This window comes from Hirundo rustica, chromosome 21 (genome assembly GCF_015227805.2).
Source record: "Hirundo rustica isolate bHirRus1 chromosome 21, bHirRus1.pri.v3, whole genome shotgun sequence".
NCBI lineage: Eukaryota > Metazoa > Chordata > Aves > Passeriformes > Hirundinidae > Hirundo > Hirundo rustica.
In genome coordinates this window covers 2,545,729-2,559,651 of record NC_053470.1, presented here as the reverse complement: position 1 = coordinate 2,559,651, position 13,923 = coordinate 2,545,729, and the positions used below count along the sequence as shown (strand labels likewise).

At 41.5% G+C, this 13,923-nt stretch overlaps 1 protein-coding gene across 17 annotated transcripts in view; it reads left to right on the top strand.

Annotated features, from left to right (window-relative positions):
* Positions 1 to 13,923, top strand: part of ZDHHC15 (zinc finger DHHC-type palmitoyltransferase 15) — a 187,035-nt gene that overhangs the window by 10,890 nt on the left and 162,222 nt on the right. For 14 of the 17 annotated variants that reach the window (XM_040084172.1, XM_058423264.1, XM_058423266.1 and 11 more), the window contains exons 1-2: positions 1,236 to 1,367; positions 8,371 to 8,567. The gene's annotated coding sequence lies outside the window, so the exon portion shown is untranslated. Of the gene's footprint in view, positions 1 to 1,235; positions 1,368 to 8,370; positions 8,568 to 13,923 lie in introns of those variants that run through there. The other 3 variants (XM_058423259.1, XM_058423257.1, XM_058423260.1) reach the window with 1 other exon arrangement.

The window sequence follows — 13,923 nt, the reverse complement described above, 5'->3', positions numbered from 1 at the left end:
TGCAATGTCAACTCTATTATATGTTAAAATCAACTGCAGCACTTGCATGATCCCCATCTTTTATCAGAACAAGTAGTCATTGTCTTGGCTGTAACACTCATGTCAGTTTATGGCATTGGTGTGGATTTGTTGAGAAATGCATACAAGGATTTTATTTGACTGCAGAGGTATGCCATCAAGAATAAATCTTTGTTGTTCAGAAAGGGGAAGCCAAGCTTTTGTCTCTGTGGCTGATAAATGAGGAACAGGGGCCAAGTGTAATATGAACAGAGCATTGGCCAGTCTGGTCAGACATGTGGGATGTACTAACAACAACAGGGAATGAAAGCAAAGCCTGCAGGTAGACACCTTTTAAATAATCAAGGCTGACAGTTTTACTACAGTAGCACTGCTTTAACACTTTGTAGGTATGTGCTGCATCACAGATGCTGCTTATATTAAGTAGTCTGCAAGCATTACACAGCTTATTTAGAGGATAACTTTTATTTTAGGCATTTTTACGTTTGTTAATGTAATTACAAGGGAAATATCCTATTGTTGCAGATGCTATTGCCAATGGATGAGTCTAAGTGATGTACCAGAAAGACATTTTAGATGACCTAGATTAAACTCACAGGGGACTGGGCATCCCAGTTATTTCTCAAACAGAGAACATTTCCAGGAATGGGTGCTTCTGACACTCCTTATTAAAGCCATGTACAAATAGTTATCTGATACCTGAATAGTTAGAGAAGCTGAGGCAGATTGCACTCAGTGCCTTGAATCCTGAGGGCTAGATTATGAACATGCTGCACTATCATGGTGAGATGTCCTGGCCCGTGCCTCAGTTTACCTGTCTGTAAAAAGTGGTTGTGATGCTGTGTATAGAAAGTGGCCTAGGAAAAGTACTTTGAATTGCTAGTGACAAATGCCAATTAGGGATATACACAGTCCTTAAGGCAAAAGACTTCACAAACTGTAGAGCTTGAAATCTCAGTGAGCAAAATGCCTTCCTCCCAGCTCTCACAGGAAGCAAGTTAATTGGGAGGCCAATAACTATAATGAGGCAGAACCTGGGGTTTTGCATGTGTATAGCGAGATCCTCCCCTTGAGGCCAAATTCCTGTTCCATATTATGAAAGCAGTAAAAGGTCCCCTCAGCAGGTGCTGTGTAAAGGCATTTCAGCTTTGCCTTTGCAGTGCTGGAATTGCCGAGCTATTGCTTCCCTGAGTCTCCAAATGAATTCCCCAAGTCAATGTGGAACAGCTGTGTGAGAGACACAGCCTTGAGAAAAGGGGTGGCAAAGGAGCACAACAAATGGGGATTTGATCCAACAGTACGTGGCTGTGAAACCAGCATCGGTGACTTGCTGCTCACCTTTCCTTTGGGTAAGGGAGAAACTCTCTGTGTCAAAGCTCAAAGAGAGGTAATGTGTGATCACTGTGTGCTATTGTGTGGTGAGAGTGACCCAATGGCACTGGCTGTGCTCATTCATGCAGTAACAGCAGAGCTTACCTGCAAGGGTGCCCAAGAACTGGAGAAGGATCCTTCTTTTTTCCACCTGCCTGAGCGTAGCTGCTGCCTCTACAGAGGTTTCCCAGAGCACCCAGGTTTTAACCTTTGGAACCAGGGAGTGAAGATGAAGTGGGACAAGTCTGGGAGGGAGGAAGCAATTTGTGTGCCCAATGAGGGCAGGGAAGCTTTTCCTTCGTATATGATTATGGAAGTAGTTGTTTTCTTCCTTATTGAAACTTTCTGAAATAATGGTTTGCACAAAAAAAAAAAAAAAAAAAAAGAGCTCTCTCAACTGAAAAAAATATTTTGCTACGGGCCACAAATGGTGAGAGTTACTGTTTTTCACTTGAAATTATTTTATTTAATAGTTTTTGAAAGGAAAGTTTGTTGTGTGTCAAGGCTACCTACCTGAATTTCCAGAGTGCTTTATAAGAGCTTTTTGGAAATCTATCTACTCTGTCACATACTGACTGTGCCTGTTGGAGTGATTGCTTAGTTATAAGTGTTATGTCTGAAATATAAAGCAGACAGGGGAAAAAGGAAAATGAAGGAGAGTTTGTAACAAGCAGAATATAGCTGGCTAATTACTGTGGCAGGATAATGTCTTAGAAAAAAACCACCATTATGAAACTCATTTTTTTTCTTGTTTCCATGACATAGAATTTCCTTGAAATCTTTTGCTTTTGAGTGTGTGTGCACTTTCCAAAGTGATCAGAGCTAAATGGCAGCATCTGTCAGAGAAGATAAATGACCTACGAGCAAATCCTCTCAGTTAAAAGGAAGACAAAAATCTGTGGGGTAGGGGAATGAGTTTTAAATTAGCCATTTCACTTAACTTTGCCCTAATGAAGGGCTAATCTTTGGACCCCTGCAAAACAAATGAGAGCATCTTGTTAGATCCAACGGAAACTGGTCATTGAAAAGGCTTTTGCCTTATGAACCTAATTGGAAGCAAAGTAATTCCTTTGATAGCTGTCTTCATTTAACAGTATCTTTCCCGTTCCCTGATTTATATACAGTAAATGAAGGACTCTGTTAATTACAAACACATTTGGCTGTTTGCAGATTGACAACTAAATGTGCTTGTGTGAAACTGGGTAGAGCAGTCTCAAGCCAGGCACAAATGTCTGCAGTGTCAGTTCTTCAGGGGTTGTCTGAGCAGAACCTTCTGCAGAAGACAGGAAAGGAGCTGCTCATCAAAATCCTTTCCTGGATATTGAGGCAGCCACGTCCTCAGGGTTTAGCAGACTGTGGGCCACTGTGGAAATTAACAAAATTTACACAAGCTAAAACCTTACCTGAGATTTTAACAATATTCTATTTATGAAATTAGCTAGTTCTTCTATTTTTGTATGTAATGTCAAAATAAGGGGTTTTCCCCCTAAAATCCATTGAATGATAGAAAAAACATGGGACACTTGATTGCTGTAGAAGCAGGATTGTGCCTTTAAGGCAGATGGAAGGAATGTGTCAGTCATGGCTCCTCTAAAACTGGGACTTATCTTGATTATCCTGTTAGCTTGGTAGTAGAATATGATCTCATCACTGTGAAAGATTACATGAAATATCAACTTGGCTGGCCTTAAACCAGCTCTATTCTCAGTCACATTTTCAATTGCTGCAGCTGACATGGAGTTCTGTGAATTGAAGAGATGGCCATAAAGATGGTTTGCAGGATTTGGCCCATGTATTCGAGTAAAAAATAAAAAATAGGGAATGGATAAAAAACATGGCTACTTCTGGTGTTTTCTCTTTGACTGCTTATTTTTTATTTTTTTTTTTTCAGTGTTATTTTTGAGAATGTCAAGACTAAGCAAGACTTGAATACTCCTTATTTTACAGTACTTAGAACTGATATCAAACCTGTGAAGATAGATACCTGTCTGGTAGAAAGTCGCTGAAGTCCATCTAGGCTAAAATGTGAATTATTTTCCACCTTCAAGGAATTATATTCTTGAGAATATTAAGTGTGTAAGACAGCCTTGAGCAGTAGGTGTTCTGGGTGCTGTAACCAGAGGCAAATTCAGATGCTGTATTAATCTGCTTTCTGTGCACATGCAGTGTAATTCCTTTGGCTCTTGAACATTATACTTCATGCCCAAATTGAGAGATAAATACTATTTTTTTTTTTTTTAAATACTCAGTGTGACTTCTCCAGGGGTTAAGTAGATGCCCTGCACTAAATGAAAGAAATGTCAAATGATGGAGGCCATTTGGGCATGATTGGAGCCACGGTGTGAACCCTGGGTCTGTGCAAATAAAACATCAGTAGACCTGATGAAGCCTAAGAAAAAACATTGTATTTCTAGGGATGTATCCCAGGAACTGCATTTGGAACACTGACTCCATTATAAGTGACTGTTGTAGAGATAGTGATGAAACATGGTAGCTCTTAGTCCTGTATGTCTGTAATAATCCTGGAAAAGAGTGCAGAAAGGTGAACCCTGAAGAAAGTTAATGCAGAGCTTTCCACTGGAGTGCAATAGGTGTTGGCTCAGAACCACAGTTCCTTTGTCTTGCCTTTTAATGTTCAGAAATTTCCATCTTTGTCATGAGGCTCAGAAATCCTGGGAGCCTAACCTGAAGCTCAGAGGTGTTTTCTCTGCTACAGAGCTGCAGGGCTCTCAGGAGGTGCAGGGAGAGGTGTGAGGTTCTGGTGAAGCAATCTCCTGCAGCTCTGCAGGGTCTGACAGCTTTTTGAGATGAAAGAGACTTGTGCATTGAGTATCTCAAATACTTTCTAAGGAATCTTGCAGATAGTTGGGAGTGAAGACAGTGAGTCATTTCTTGGGAGAGGATTTTGGTTTTATATCCTCAATACATGTTGCCATAATAATAACAGTTATTACGGATAGAAACAAATGCACTCAGGCTGCAGTTTTGACCCAGTTTGTTTCTGCTGCTATTTTGCATTGGTATTTGCTGGTGTGAATTCTGTGGTTTTAATTATTCTCGGTAACAGTATTTCTAATTATGCCAAGTGGGAACAGCAAGAAATAGCACGACCCAAGTCTATGCTTATGGTGGGTCCTTATGCCTGTTTCATATGAGCCAAGCCTATGCTGTAGCTTTTTGTTTGAGGAGGTTTAAATTTTGTCTAAATAAACCCTGAAGCATCTAGTTTTTCTTTCAAGGATTAGAAATGTGCAGCATGTGTTACACTGGCTTAAGGGAATTTGCTTTTCTTGAGCTACTGAGATAGTGTACATTTTTCATTAGATTTTTTTTTTCTTTTTCCCCCAATAGTTCTCCTTTTCGTGATCTCTGCTAATCAAATCTGACCTTGATACTTGAATCAAATTCTAAACTCTGATGTTCAAAGTGGATTTGTGACTGGGCCGAAATAATTCATTCTGGCCATGCTGAACCCACCTAATCTACTGTCAGGTTGTATTCTTGCCCTTTACAGTGCAACATTTATGTCACCCAAAAAAGAAAAATAGATCTTCACATGCTTGGCTGATTCATGTAAGCCACTGTTGAGTGAATAGGCCCTTTGGTGTGTCTTTTTTTAATTTTTTTTTTTCCTGCTGGTTTGTTAAACTTGAGACATAATTACTCTAAAGATTGGGCATTATCTACCTGCTCTGGGAACAGTTCCATGAAAACTGAGATTGGATCTCCGGGCTGCTGACAAGCTAATTCTGAACATTATTGGGAGCCTCAAGGTCAGTGTGCTTTCAACAGCAGAATAGAATTTCTGGTGTATTCATCTCTCATTTTAAGTTGGTCTCCCTAAACCTCAGCTTTGCTTTCCTAGTGGTATGAGAATTCAAGCTTACATACATTGTAGAGGATTTTAAAGATACTGAGATAGGAAAAGACAATGACCTTCAGACCCTAGAGAGGTTATTAAGTAACTGTGAGTTTTCACCCTGATGAACCTCCATTCAACCAGTTGGCTGAACAAAAACGAGTTATTCTCGTACAGTTACTGATGTGAAAAGAGCTGCTGAGTACATACGTGTTTTCTGGGAGACAAATGCAAGGGGTTTCTTGAGGCCTTGCTGTTGTACACAGGCAGAATTGCAATAAGCCAATTTATTGGCAGTTTCAGTGGGGAGGTGAAAGAGCTGAAAGACAGAGATGCTGAGTTTGATTTTTTTCCAGAGCAAAAAAAAAGGGCTGAGGCCACAGGGACTAGTGTGATTTGTAGCTCCCACTCTTCTCTGACCGTCTGGGGGAGGATTTGCCCCCAAAATTTACCCTTGGCAGTTGTATTCAGTTAGAAGGCCGTACTGATGTCAGGAAGGATTATTGGGTACTTCTGCTGTGCTGTCAAAGCCTGCTTAGTTTTTCCATTGTTGCCAATTAGTCTGGATCAAGTATTTAGGCAGAGTACAACTCTGGTGTGTGTTGACGGTGTATAGAAATCTGGCAAAGAGGATACCTTGTTACAAATAGCAAGTGACAATTCAATCTCTTTTTCATTGTCACAGGTAATGCTGATACCTGTAGACTGGCAGGTTTTTTTTTTCCCTTAGAACAGTTTGGATTGGGAAGGACTTTTAAAAGCCATCTGGTCCAACCCCCTAGCAATGAGCAGGGGCATCTTCAACTAGATCAGGCTGCTCAGAGCCCCATCCAACCTGACTTGAATATCTACCATCTCTCTGGGCAACCTGTGCCAGTGTTTCGCTGTCCTTGTCATTAACAATGTCTTCCTTATTTCTAGTCCAGATCCATCCTTTTTGAGTTTAAAACAATTACACCTTGTCCTATTGCACAGGCCCTGTTAAAAAAGTCTGTCCCCATCTTTCTTATAGGACACCTTTAGGTACTGAAAGCTCTGCTTGGAATTTTCTCCTCTTCAGGCTGAACATTCCCAGCTCTCCCACATGTCTCCATAGCAGAGGAGCTCCAGCCCTCAGAACATCTTTGTGACCTCCTCTGGACTCTCTCCAACAGGTCCATGTCCTTCCTGCGCTGGGGATCTCAGTGCTGGACACAGCTCTGCTGGTGGGGTCTCACCAGAGCAGGGGAACAGGCAGAATCCCCTCCTCCCCTGCTGCCCACAGTGCCTGTGGTGCAGCCCAGGACACAGTTGGCTCTCTGGGCTGCCAGTGCACATGGAATATCCAGCTTTTCATCCATGAGCACCCTCGGAGTCCTTCCTGGCAGGGCTGCTCCCAGTCTCTGCACACCCCAGCCTCTGCTGATAGCAGTGGTTGACAGTCCAGGTGCAGGGCTTTGCACTCTTCAGGACTGAGTTTGTGCAAAGAACCTGGAGTAGATATTTGGCTTGCCAGCCCTTACAAATCTGTAATGAGGCCACCTCCTTATGGAGTGTCAGGAGAAGCTGGGCCAGCACCCCTTACCCTGAGAGATCAGTGTCCCTCAACAGGTGTTGGGTGTGCCAGAACAGAGGATCCACCTCCTCTTTGGGAAGTCAGCCAGGAGGCCTTGCTGCTTCACACTTCACACTCCTCCTGTGTGTCCCTGACCAACAAATCAGCACTGGGTTGTAAATAATTCCCAGCTAGTTAGAACCAAACTGATTTGTGACTAGAAAGACCAGCAGTCAGAAACACTTCAGTTTTCAGGCAATAGGGTAACAAACATAAATTAGTAACACACAAAACAGGAGATTTAGAAGTTCAGAGTCTCTCTCTTTTCCAGGCAGTGGAGAAACAGGGAGGATGTATCCTGCAAGAGATATGCGTTCTGATACACTTGCTGTGCATAAATGTGCAAATTTTGCTGTGCAAATTTTTATCTTTCTCTGTGCTTTGGTTTGTCCAGGAAATAGGGAAAAATTGCAGTCAGATGAAATATGCCATGTCAATTATTTTTCTTTCTTATGAAAGATCCTTCCTCTTTATCCACACCCTGCAATGTGTGCCATGTTTTGCATGCTCTCTCCGAACACTCTGACTTGCTGACCTTCTTTGGGCAAATGAAGGTCTGATGTAACTTCCCTTGAGTCCCATCTGATACGACTTCCTTTTGAACCCATCACAGCTGGTTTATGATGATTGGAGGGAATGCTGCAGAGCTCCCAAAGTTCAGGTTCTTGTCTGACCACTGTAGACCCCGACTGTCTGGAAAATCAGACCTGCCTCTGGAGAGAGTGCCTTGGCTTGCTGAAAAGTAGCAGAGAATGGCAGCTAAATTTAAACTTTAATAAATGTTTTCTGGGCAGGATTAGGTGTTTATGGAATGTCTGCACTAGTGCATAAATATGAAAGAACACCTTAACATTATTGCAATTGCATTTGAGCAGGGGGGAAGACACTGCAATTTTTAATGAAGTGCTTATGGCTTTGTTGACTGCAGAAGTGTCCAGATCCCAGTGCTGTGGAGTTGCAGAGGTCCTGAAGAGGTGGTGCTTAGCTTGGGTCTGCATGTTCAGACTGATGTGGCTGAGTCTGGATTACTGACTGTTAATCCTGCCTTTGACCTTGCATGATTTGAGTAGAAGCTGGCAGAAATCCTTCAGGTGTAACTTTCTCCCTCATGGAGGATCCTGTCAGCTTGGGATGAGATTTGCTAAGGCAAGACTCTGGCTTGCTCATGCTGGAGTCAGATCTGTATTTCTTCTGAATCGAGGTCTGGATAAATTAAAACCAAAGAAGCATGGTACTTGATTCAGAGGGTTTAAATCCAGGCTGTTCATCCCCTATTTTCAAGAGGTTCACGTCTGAGGGTTGGGTTTCAGGAAATTATTGTTGAGGGAATGACTATTTAAAGAGTTGCAAGAGCCCTAGAAACCAGAGTTCTTTGTTCACAAGCCATGCACAGCGCCGACAGCAGCAATTGCAGCAATCCTTTTCCCCAGGAACTGCAAACAAGCTTAACCCTGAGTTGGAAAACCGTACTCTGGAGAGGTGAAAGGAAATTCAATATCTGAGCTGAATGTGTCTGACTTCCTTGCAGGACAGAGTGCCAACTGTACAAAGTGATGATGATGATGATGTGATGAGGACCCAAGGTTCAGTGAGGCCTCCATCAGCTAGGGACGTTCATGGAGGACTCCAAGATCAGCATTCCCATGGGGTGGGGAACATGGGGTCAGCAATAGGCCTGTGTTATTCTTATCCCCACCACACTTGGATGCCTTGGACAGCTTCAAGGTAAACCTTTTGATGTCTCTTTTACAATGATCTGTTTCTCTGCATATTTTGGAATACCTGGTTCCAATGGTACTAAAAATTTGCTGTGACTGAGAACTTTTCCAGTGCAAAGTACTTGTTAAAATACAACACGTGTCCAGAGCAGCCTTGAATAGAGATTGTACTATTCTTCACATTATATTGAAACTTTGGCAATTTTCTTGTGCTTACAATGTAACTTTCCATTGAAATGTAATTATAGACTTAAAAGTAAAAAAGTCTTCCCTGTTTTATAAAGAATAATAATGACCTTTACCAAGTCAAATCTCTATTTTTGAAGTCAGATATTCAGAGATGTTACTATTTGTGGTTTTTCTTCTAATTTATTTTCAACAAATTATTCTAAAAAATGGTGTCATCTTCCCCAGAACAATGCCATTTCTGTTTGCAGCCCAAGCTTTGTCACAGTCTGGTAAATATTCCTGCTGGACGATATATGTCATCTTTCCATGTGCTGCTTCTGTCCCTGTTGGTGTGGGTCTTGTTTCTTTATCTTTACAGTTGTTATTTGGCCCTGGTCTGTGTTTGTTCCCCAGCTGGAGGTGGATGTTGCATAGTGCTGCTCCTTTTGGATCTTTCTGTTCTGTTAAAGGGAATTTTTCTACACGAGCAAGGAGGTGGCATTTTCTCATAAAAGGAGTGTGCTCTTTTCTCTTGAAACCAATATTGTCTTCTCAGTCAGACACTTGGATTATGAGAGTGGAAATATTGCTTTTATTTTCGTATTTCTCGTCATTTTAATGCAGCTAGCTGCTTTGTCAATCACTTTAATTCAGTGAAAGCTCTGGGGTAAAGAGATACTCTGGGAAAGCTGCAATCTTTGATTCTGAGGACCTTCACAAACTTCTTCCTCTTCAAATTTAGTTGATTATTTTATGATTTTCCGCTAATGAGATTTATATTGTGCAATGGTGTCCAACCAGCACAAGAGTTCAAAGCCTTCAGTACGAAATATTTTGATTTAGAGCTTAAAACACCAGATAAACTTAATCAAAAACAGCTATTTAAATCTTTCTGTAGCAAATATCAGCCAGATTTTTGAAGGAAGACTTGTGTATGTGGTGTGTTTTTTTTTTTTTTTTTTTTTTTTTTTTTTTTTTTTTTTTTTTCATTTATTCATGTTTTCTTTGCCTGTCTTTCTCTACTTAAATATGACAGGCCAGAAATTGTATTTTTGTTGATGGCGTGGATTTTTCTTTTTGGATCTGTAATTCCTTGTGAAATTATTCAGAAGCAAAATCCTTGATCATAATTATAGGAACTAGATAATTAAGGGCTTGTACCTTCTGACATAATATGGCTAGACAGGTACCTTTCATTTGGTACGCTTGGATTCAGATCTAGAGTCCATTATTCTGCTCAATAAAATACTTCCTTGCAATGACATAAAGTTTTGCCATCACTGAAAGGAGAGGGAAAAAATAAATAGTTGGAAGAAAGCAGATGAGGTAGATACGAAAGGAAGGTTGTGGTATTTTCTTCTTACAGAATTTGTAAACATTGAATTGACGCTTCTTCAAGCATGAGATATGTTCCTTCTCTATCAAAGTTCATTTTTTTTTGTTTTCAAAACCAGCCTCTATTAGATTTTGAAATCTAACCTGAAAGTTGTTCAGATTGGAAAACTCAGTCTCAGGACCCTCTGTAGAGGTCAATTCCACAAAGAAATACTCAGTCCAATTTTCAAAACAAGAGGTGTGAGATCAGTAATAAAACCATGGAACCATCTGAGGTTCAATCATCACTTTTATTTTCTCCCATTTGTGCATGTTATACATGTGCTATATAAAAACGAACTAACACCATTAGAGATTTGTGTTCCCCTAGTTACAGTTGTTATTATGATTTATTATATTGTGGCAATGCCGAGGGGCTGGGATTCCCATGTGCTGAGTGCTGGGCAGGCAGAGGAGGGAGCTGGATCCTTCAGGAACCTCTTTGTTTTTGCTTCAGCCCTCCCTGGGGAGGAGGTGGCCTTGCTGCTGGGGTCTCCTGACGGGGTGCAGGTTTGTGTTGTCACTGCTCTCAAGCATAATCTTCACTTGGCACAAACCCTGGCAGTCAGTCTGGGCGGGTTAGACCAGCTACATGCTGGGAGTGACTGCCAGGGCCACGGGGATGAGCATGGGGGTGTTTGTGTGCAGTAATCCTGAAATCATGCTGAGAGAAACAGTGCTCTAGGGTAAAGTCTCCTGTGCCCTTCCAGTGCTGTACTCAGGTCTGATTTTCATTTGAGCAGGTGAATGACTCGAGAGCCCATTAGCGAGCGTTTGACCTGCTGTGTTCCCCATTTCCCTTCCCACTCTGACACTCCCCATAATTTATGTAGCTATTACACTTCAGCTGTAACTCAATTCCCGGATTTGTTCCCTTTACAGAAATTAGTACTGAAAGGCATAGCGGTGATGGAGGGCTTGGAATAACCACCAAGTTATTTGTTTATTTAATATACTTTCTTGTAAAAAATAGCATTTTAATGTTTGGGAGAACACAAGGAAGCTGACTGTACTTCAGAAGCTCAGGGCTGGTTTTCAGACTCTTCAGATTTGAGACTGCACCATCAACACTGAGTGCTGTCACTAAAGAACTGTGAAATGCAGAGCTACCCTCTCCCCTCTTCCTATTCCCCTTGCAGAAGAAAAAGCAGGGCAGAAAAACAATGCTACTCTAACTTATTTATCTTTATCCAGTTCCTCTGTCAGTAAGGGGATGAAGCGAAAAATTCAGAACAAAGTAACTTAAAAAATCAAAGGATTAAAGCCCCATGTATGTGATCCTGATGAATTGGATGATTCAGAAGATGTTAACCAGAGCAGCAGCTGTAATGGAAGGAGAGTCTGTAACAAACAGGTTCTCTGATTTATCGGGGTAATCAAGCATAGAAGTGGGCAGGCACTGGGTGGTACAGAATACCAACATTTTTTTTGTGCTGCCTGAGAGATATATTTGAACCTCTAGGGAAGAATTGCCCTCTCCCCCTTAATTCCCCTGAAGATTTTTTTTTTTCCTGAAAATGAAAGCAGGCAACGAGCATTTCTCTGAATCTCATTTTAAATCTTCCTAAGTTTAAAATGGTTATTGCTTGTTTATTATTTTTGGAAATGTAATGACCCTCACAGGAGACTAATCCTGTGTGGTAAGGAATCCATTCCCTAACTTATGGGAGATAAGGAGGGTGGGGAACCTGGCAAATACAAATCTAGAGATGCTGGTCTGCTTAGAAAAACTCAACAATTGCCCTGTGCTGTTTTCAGGGGGGTTTATTCTGGTAGCAACTAATGGTCTTTGGATTGAAGACTTCTAAGAACCTACCCTAGAATTACTCTTAAACACATCTCTAATGCTATTTTCCTTGCTTGCCAAGGCAATATCCCAGCCTCTCTTTCATGTGTAAAACCAATGGGAACATGATGCTGACAGAGTTTAACAGTGACTTGACCATGCTCAGGTTCTTAGAGATAACCATCTACATCCAGTGTGGTGGGACTGAGGCTGTCATCAGTTGCCCCCTCTAATTCCCATCCCATTCTAACAGGCTGGGCAGGTTTGCTCTCAGGGAGCACATCCCAGGCTCTCTAGGGGTACTCCCTGAAATCCCTTGAGTGGTGTAGTTGCTGAAAAACAACAACTCTTGGGATTTCTCAGCCTGGGAGTTTTCTCCTGCACAGCCATTTCTCTTCTTGAGATCCCATCCCCAAAGAGAATCCCTATCTAGCCTTGACTGGGCATTTTGTCATTATATGCATCTGGCTGCATCATGTAATTCTTTGCTTTTATTACTTGCGGGTATTTTCCAAGGTGTCCCCAGCAGAATGACGGGCTCATCTCAGTCCCATCCACAGAGCACCTCTCAAAGCTGCCTCTGTGCAACACCAGCCATAAGTAATCCATGTGTGTCAATTCCAGACACTCCTGACTGGAAGGAGGAAAGATTTTGTTTTCATCAATATCACAGGGTTTTTTTTTTTTTAGTCTTTCGATCTTTCTCAGTAGTGCTTTTGTCTGTTGAATGTTTATTAAGAAAATAATTTTTGTTTGCTTGTTACAAGAAGAAAGAAGTTCGCTGCACACATAGGATAATATTTGTTTGATTTCCTGATGTGGTTCCTGAAGCCAGAGAGTGAAATTGTTGATATTGCCTCTTGAGATGAATATCACAGGAAAGTAGTCTTTTCCATTGTGTGTGAGTACAATTGCCTAGATTTACTTACATTTTTAAATTATCGCTATTATTTCAGTATTATAGGCCACTCAGAGCAGGTTATTAGTGGTTGCTATTGTTGTTTTTGACATGATACATGATTTTGTGGTAAATAATTTCTGTGCAAGACTTTCAACAAAGCCTTTACCAAGTTGTGAGTTTGCTGAGAGTTGAATTCTGTTTCTTTTCCCCAACTGGATGCAAGTTCAAAACCATTGCCTACTCTTAGCTTTGGCCATTTGCTCTTTCCACCACTGGGTTTGCAGCAGTTACTACTTTGAGATTAATTTTTCTGTGAGGGAAGAACACTCAGAGGCTGAGAAGCCATTTCATTAGGCTGAATACAGTGTCTCCTTAAATGAGAAACCACCTAAAAATAATATTGGAATAATATCACAGAGCATCCAAACAAGCAAAAGAAATAAAAAAAACAATTGAAGAAACCAGACTGCCTTCTGTGCCTTCAGGTGGAGCAAACCTGGCCTCCAGTAAATATTTTCCCTGCATTTGTGACTTCATAGCTGAGTGACTCCCAACAGAACCACCTGTTTGCCAGCTTTTTACCAGCCCCAAGCTACTCTTTTCCCCCCGAAGGCTTCCAAAAACGTTCCTGCTTTGAGCACCCCCAAAACAAAGCCCCTGAAACTGCTGTGGTTGCCTGCCTGGCTGTCACATCCCCTCTTCCCTTCCACGCTGCTCTTAGCACCAACTCTTTGCCTCTCCTTGGCCACTCTGGTCCAGCCATTTGTTCACCTTTCACCACAGAAAGCAGTTCCCCATCTTCTGCTGCATTGCTCTGGTAGCAATTTAGCAATTAGCTCTGGTAGCAATTTAAGAAAACCTGGATGCCAGCTGGGACTTCCAAGGAAGAAAAATAAGATGTGTCTGAGAGAAAACAGGTGCACCACAGCTCTGGTTTGGTGAGCTCTAACAATACATCTGTTGAAGCAGCAAAAGTATTTTGGGTAACCTTAAGAAAAGCTGTCTCCTGCACTACATTATCATTAATAATGGCACATTCCTGGTTTCAGTAAGTGTATCAAGGATGTTTATTTTAAGGAGAAAGGGCACAGTTTATTTTGCACAGAACCTGCTTGGGAATGTTTGCCATGATGT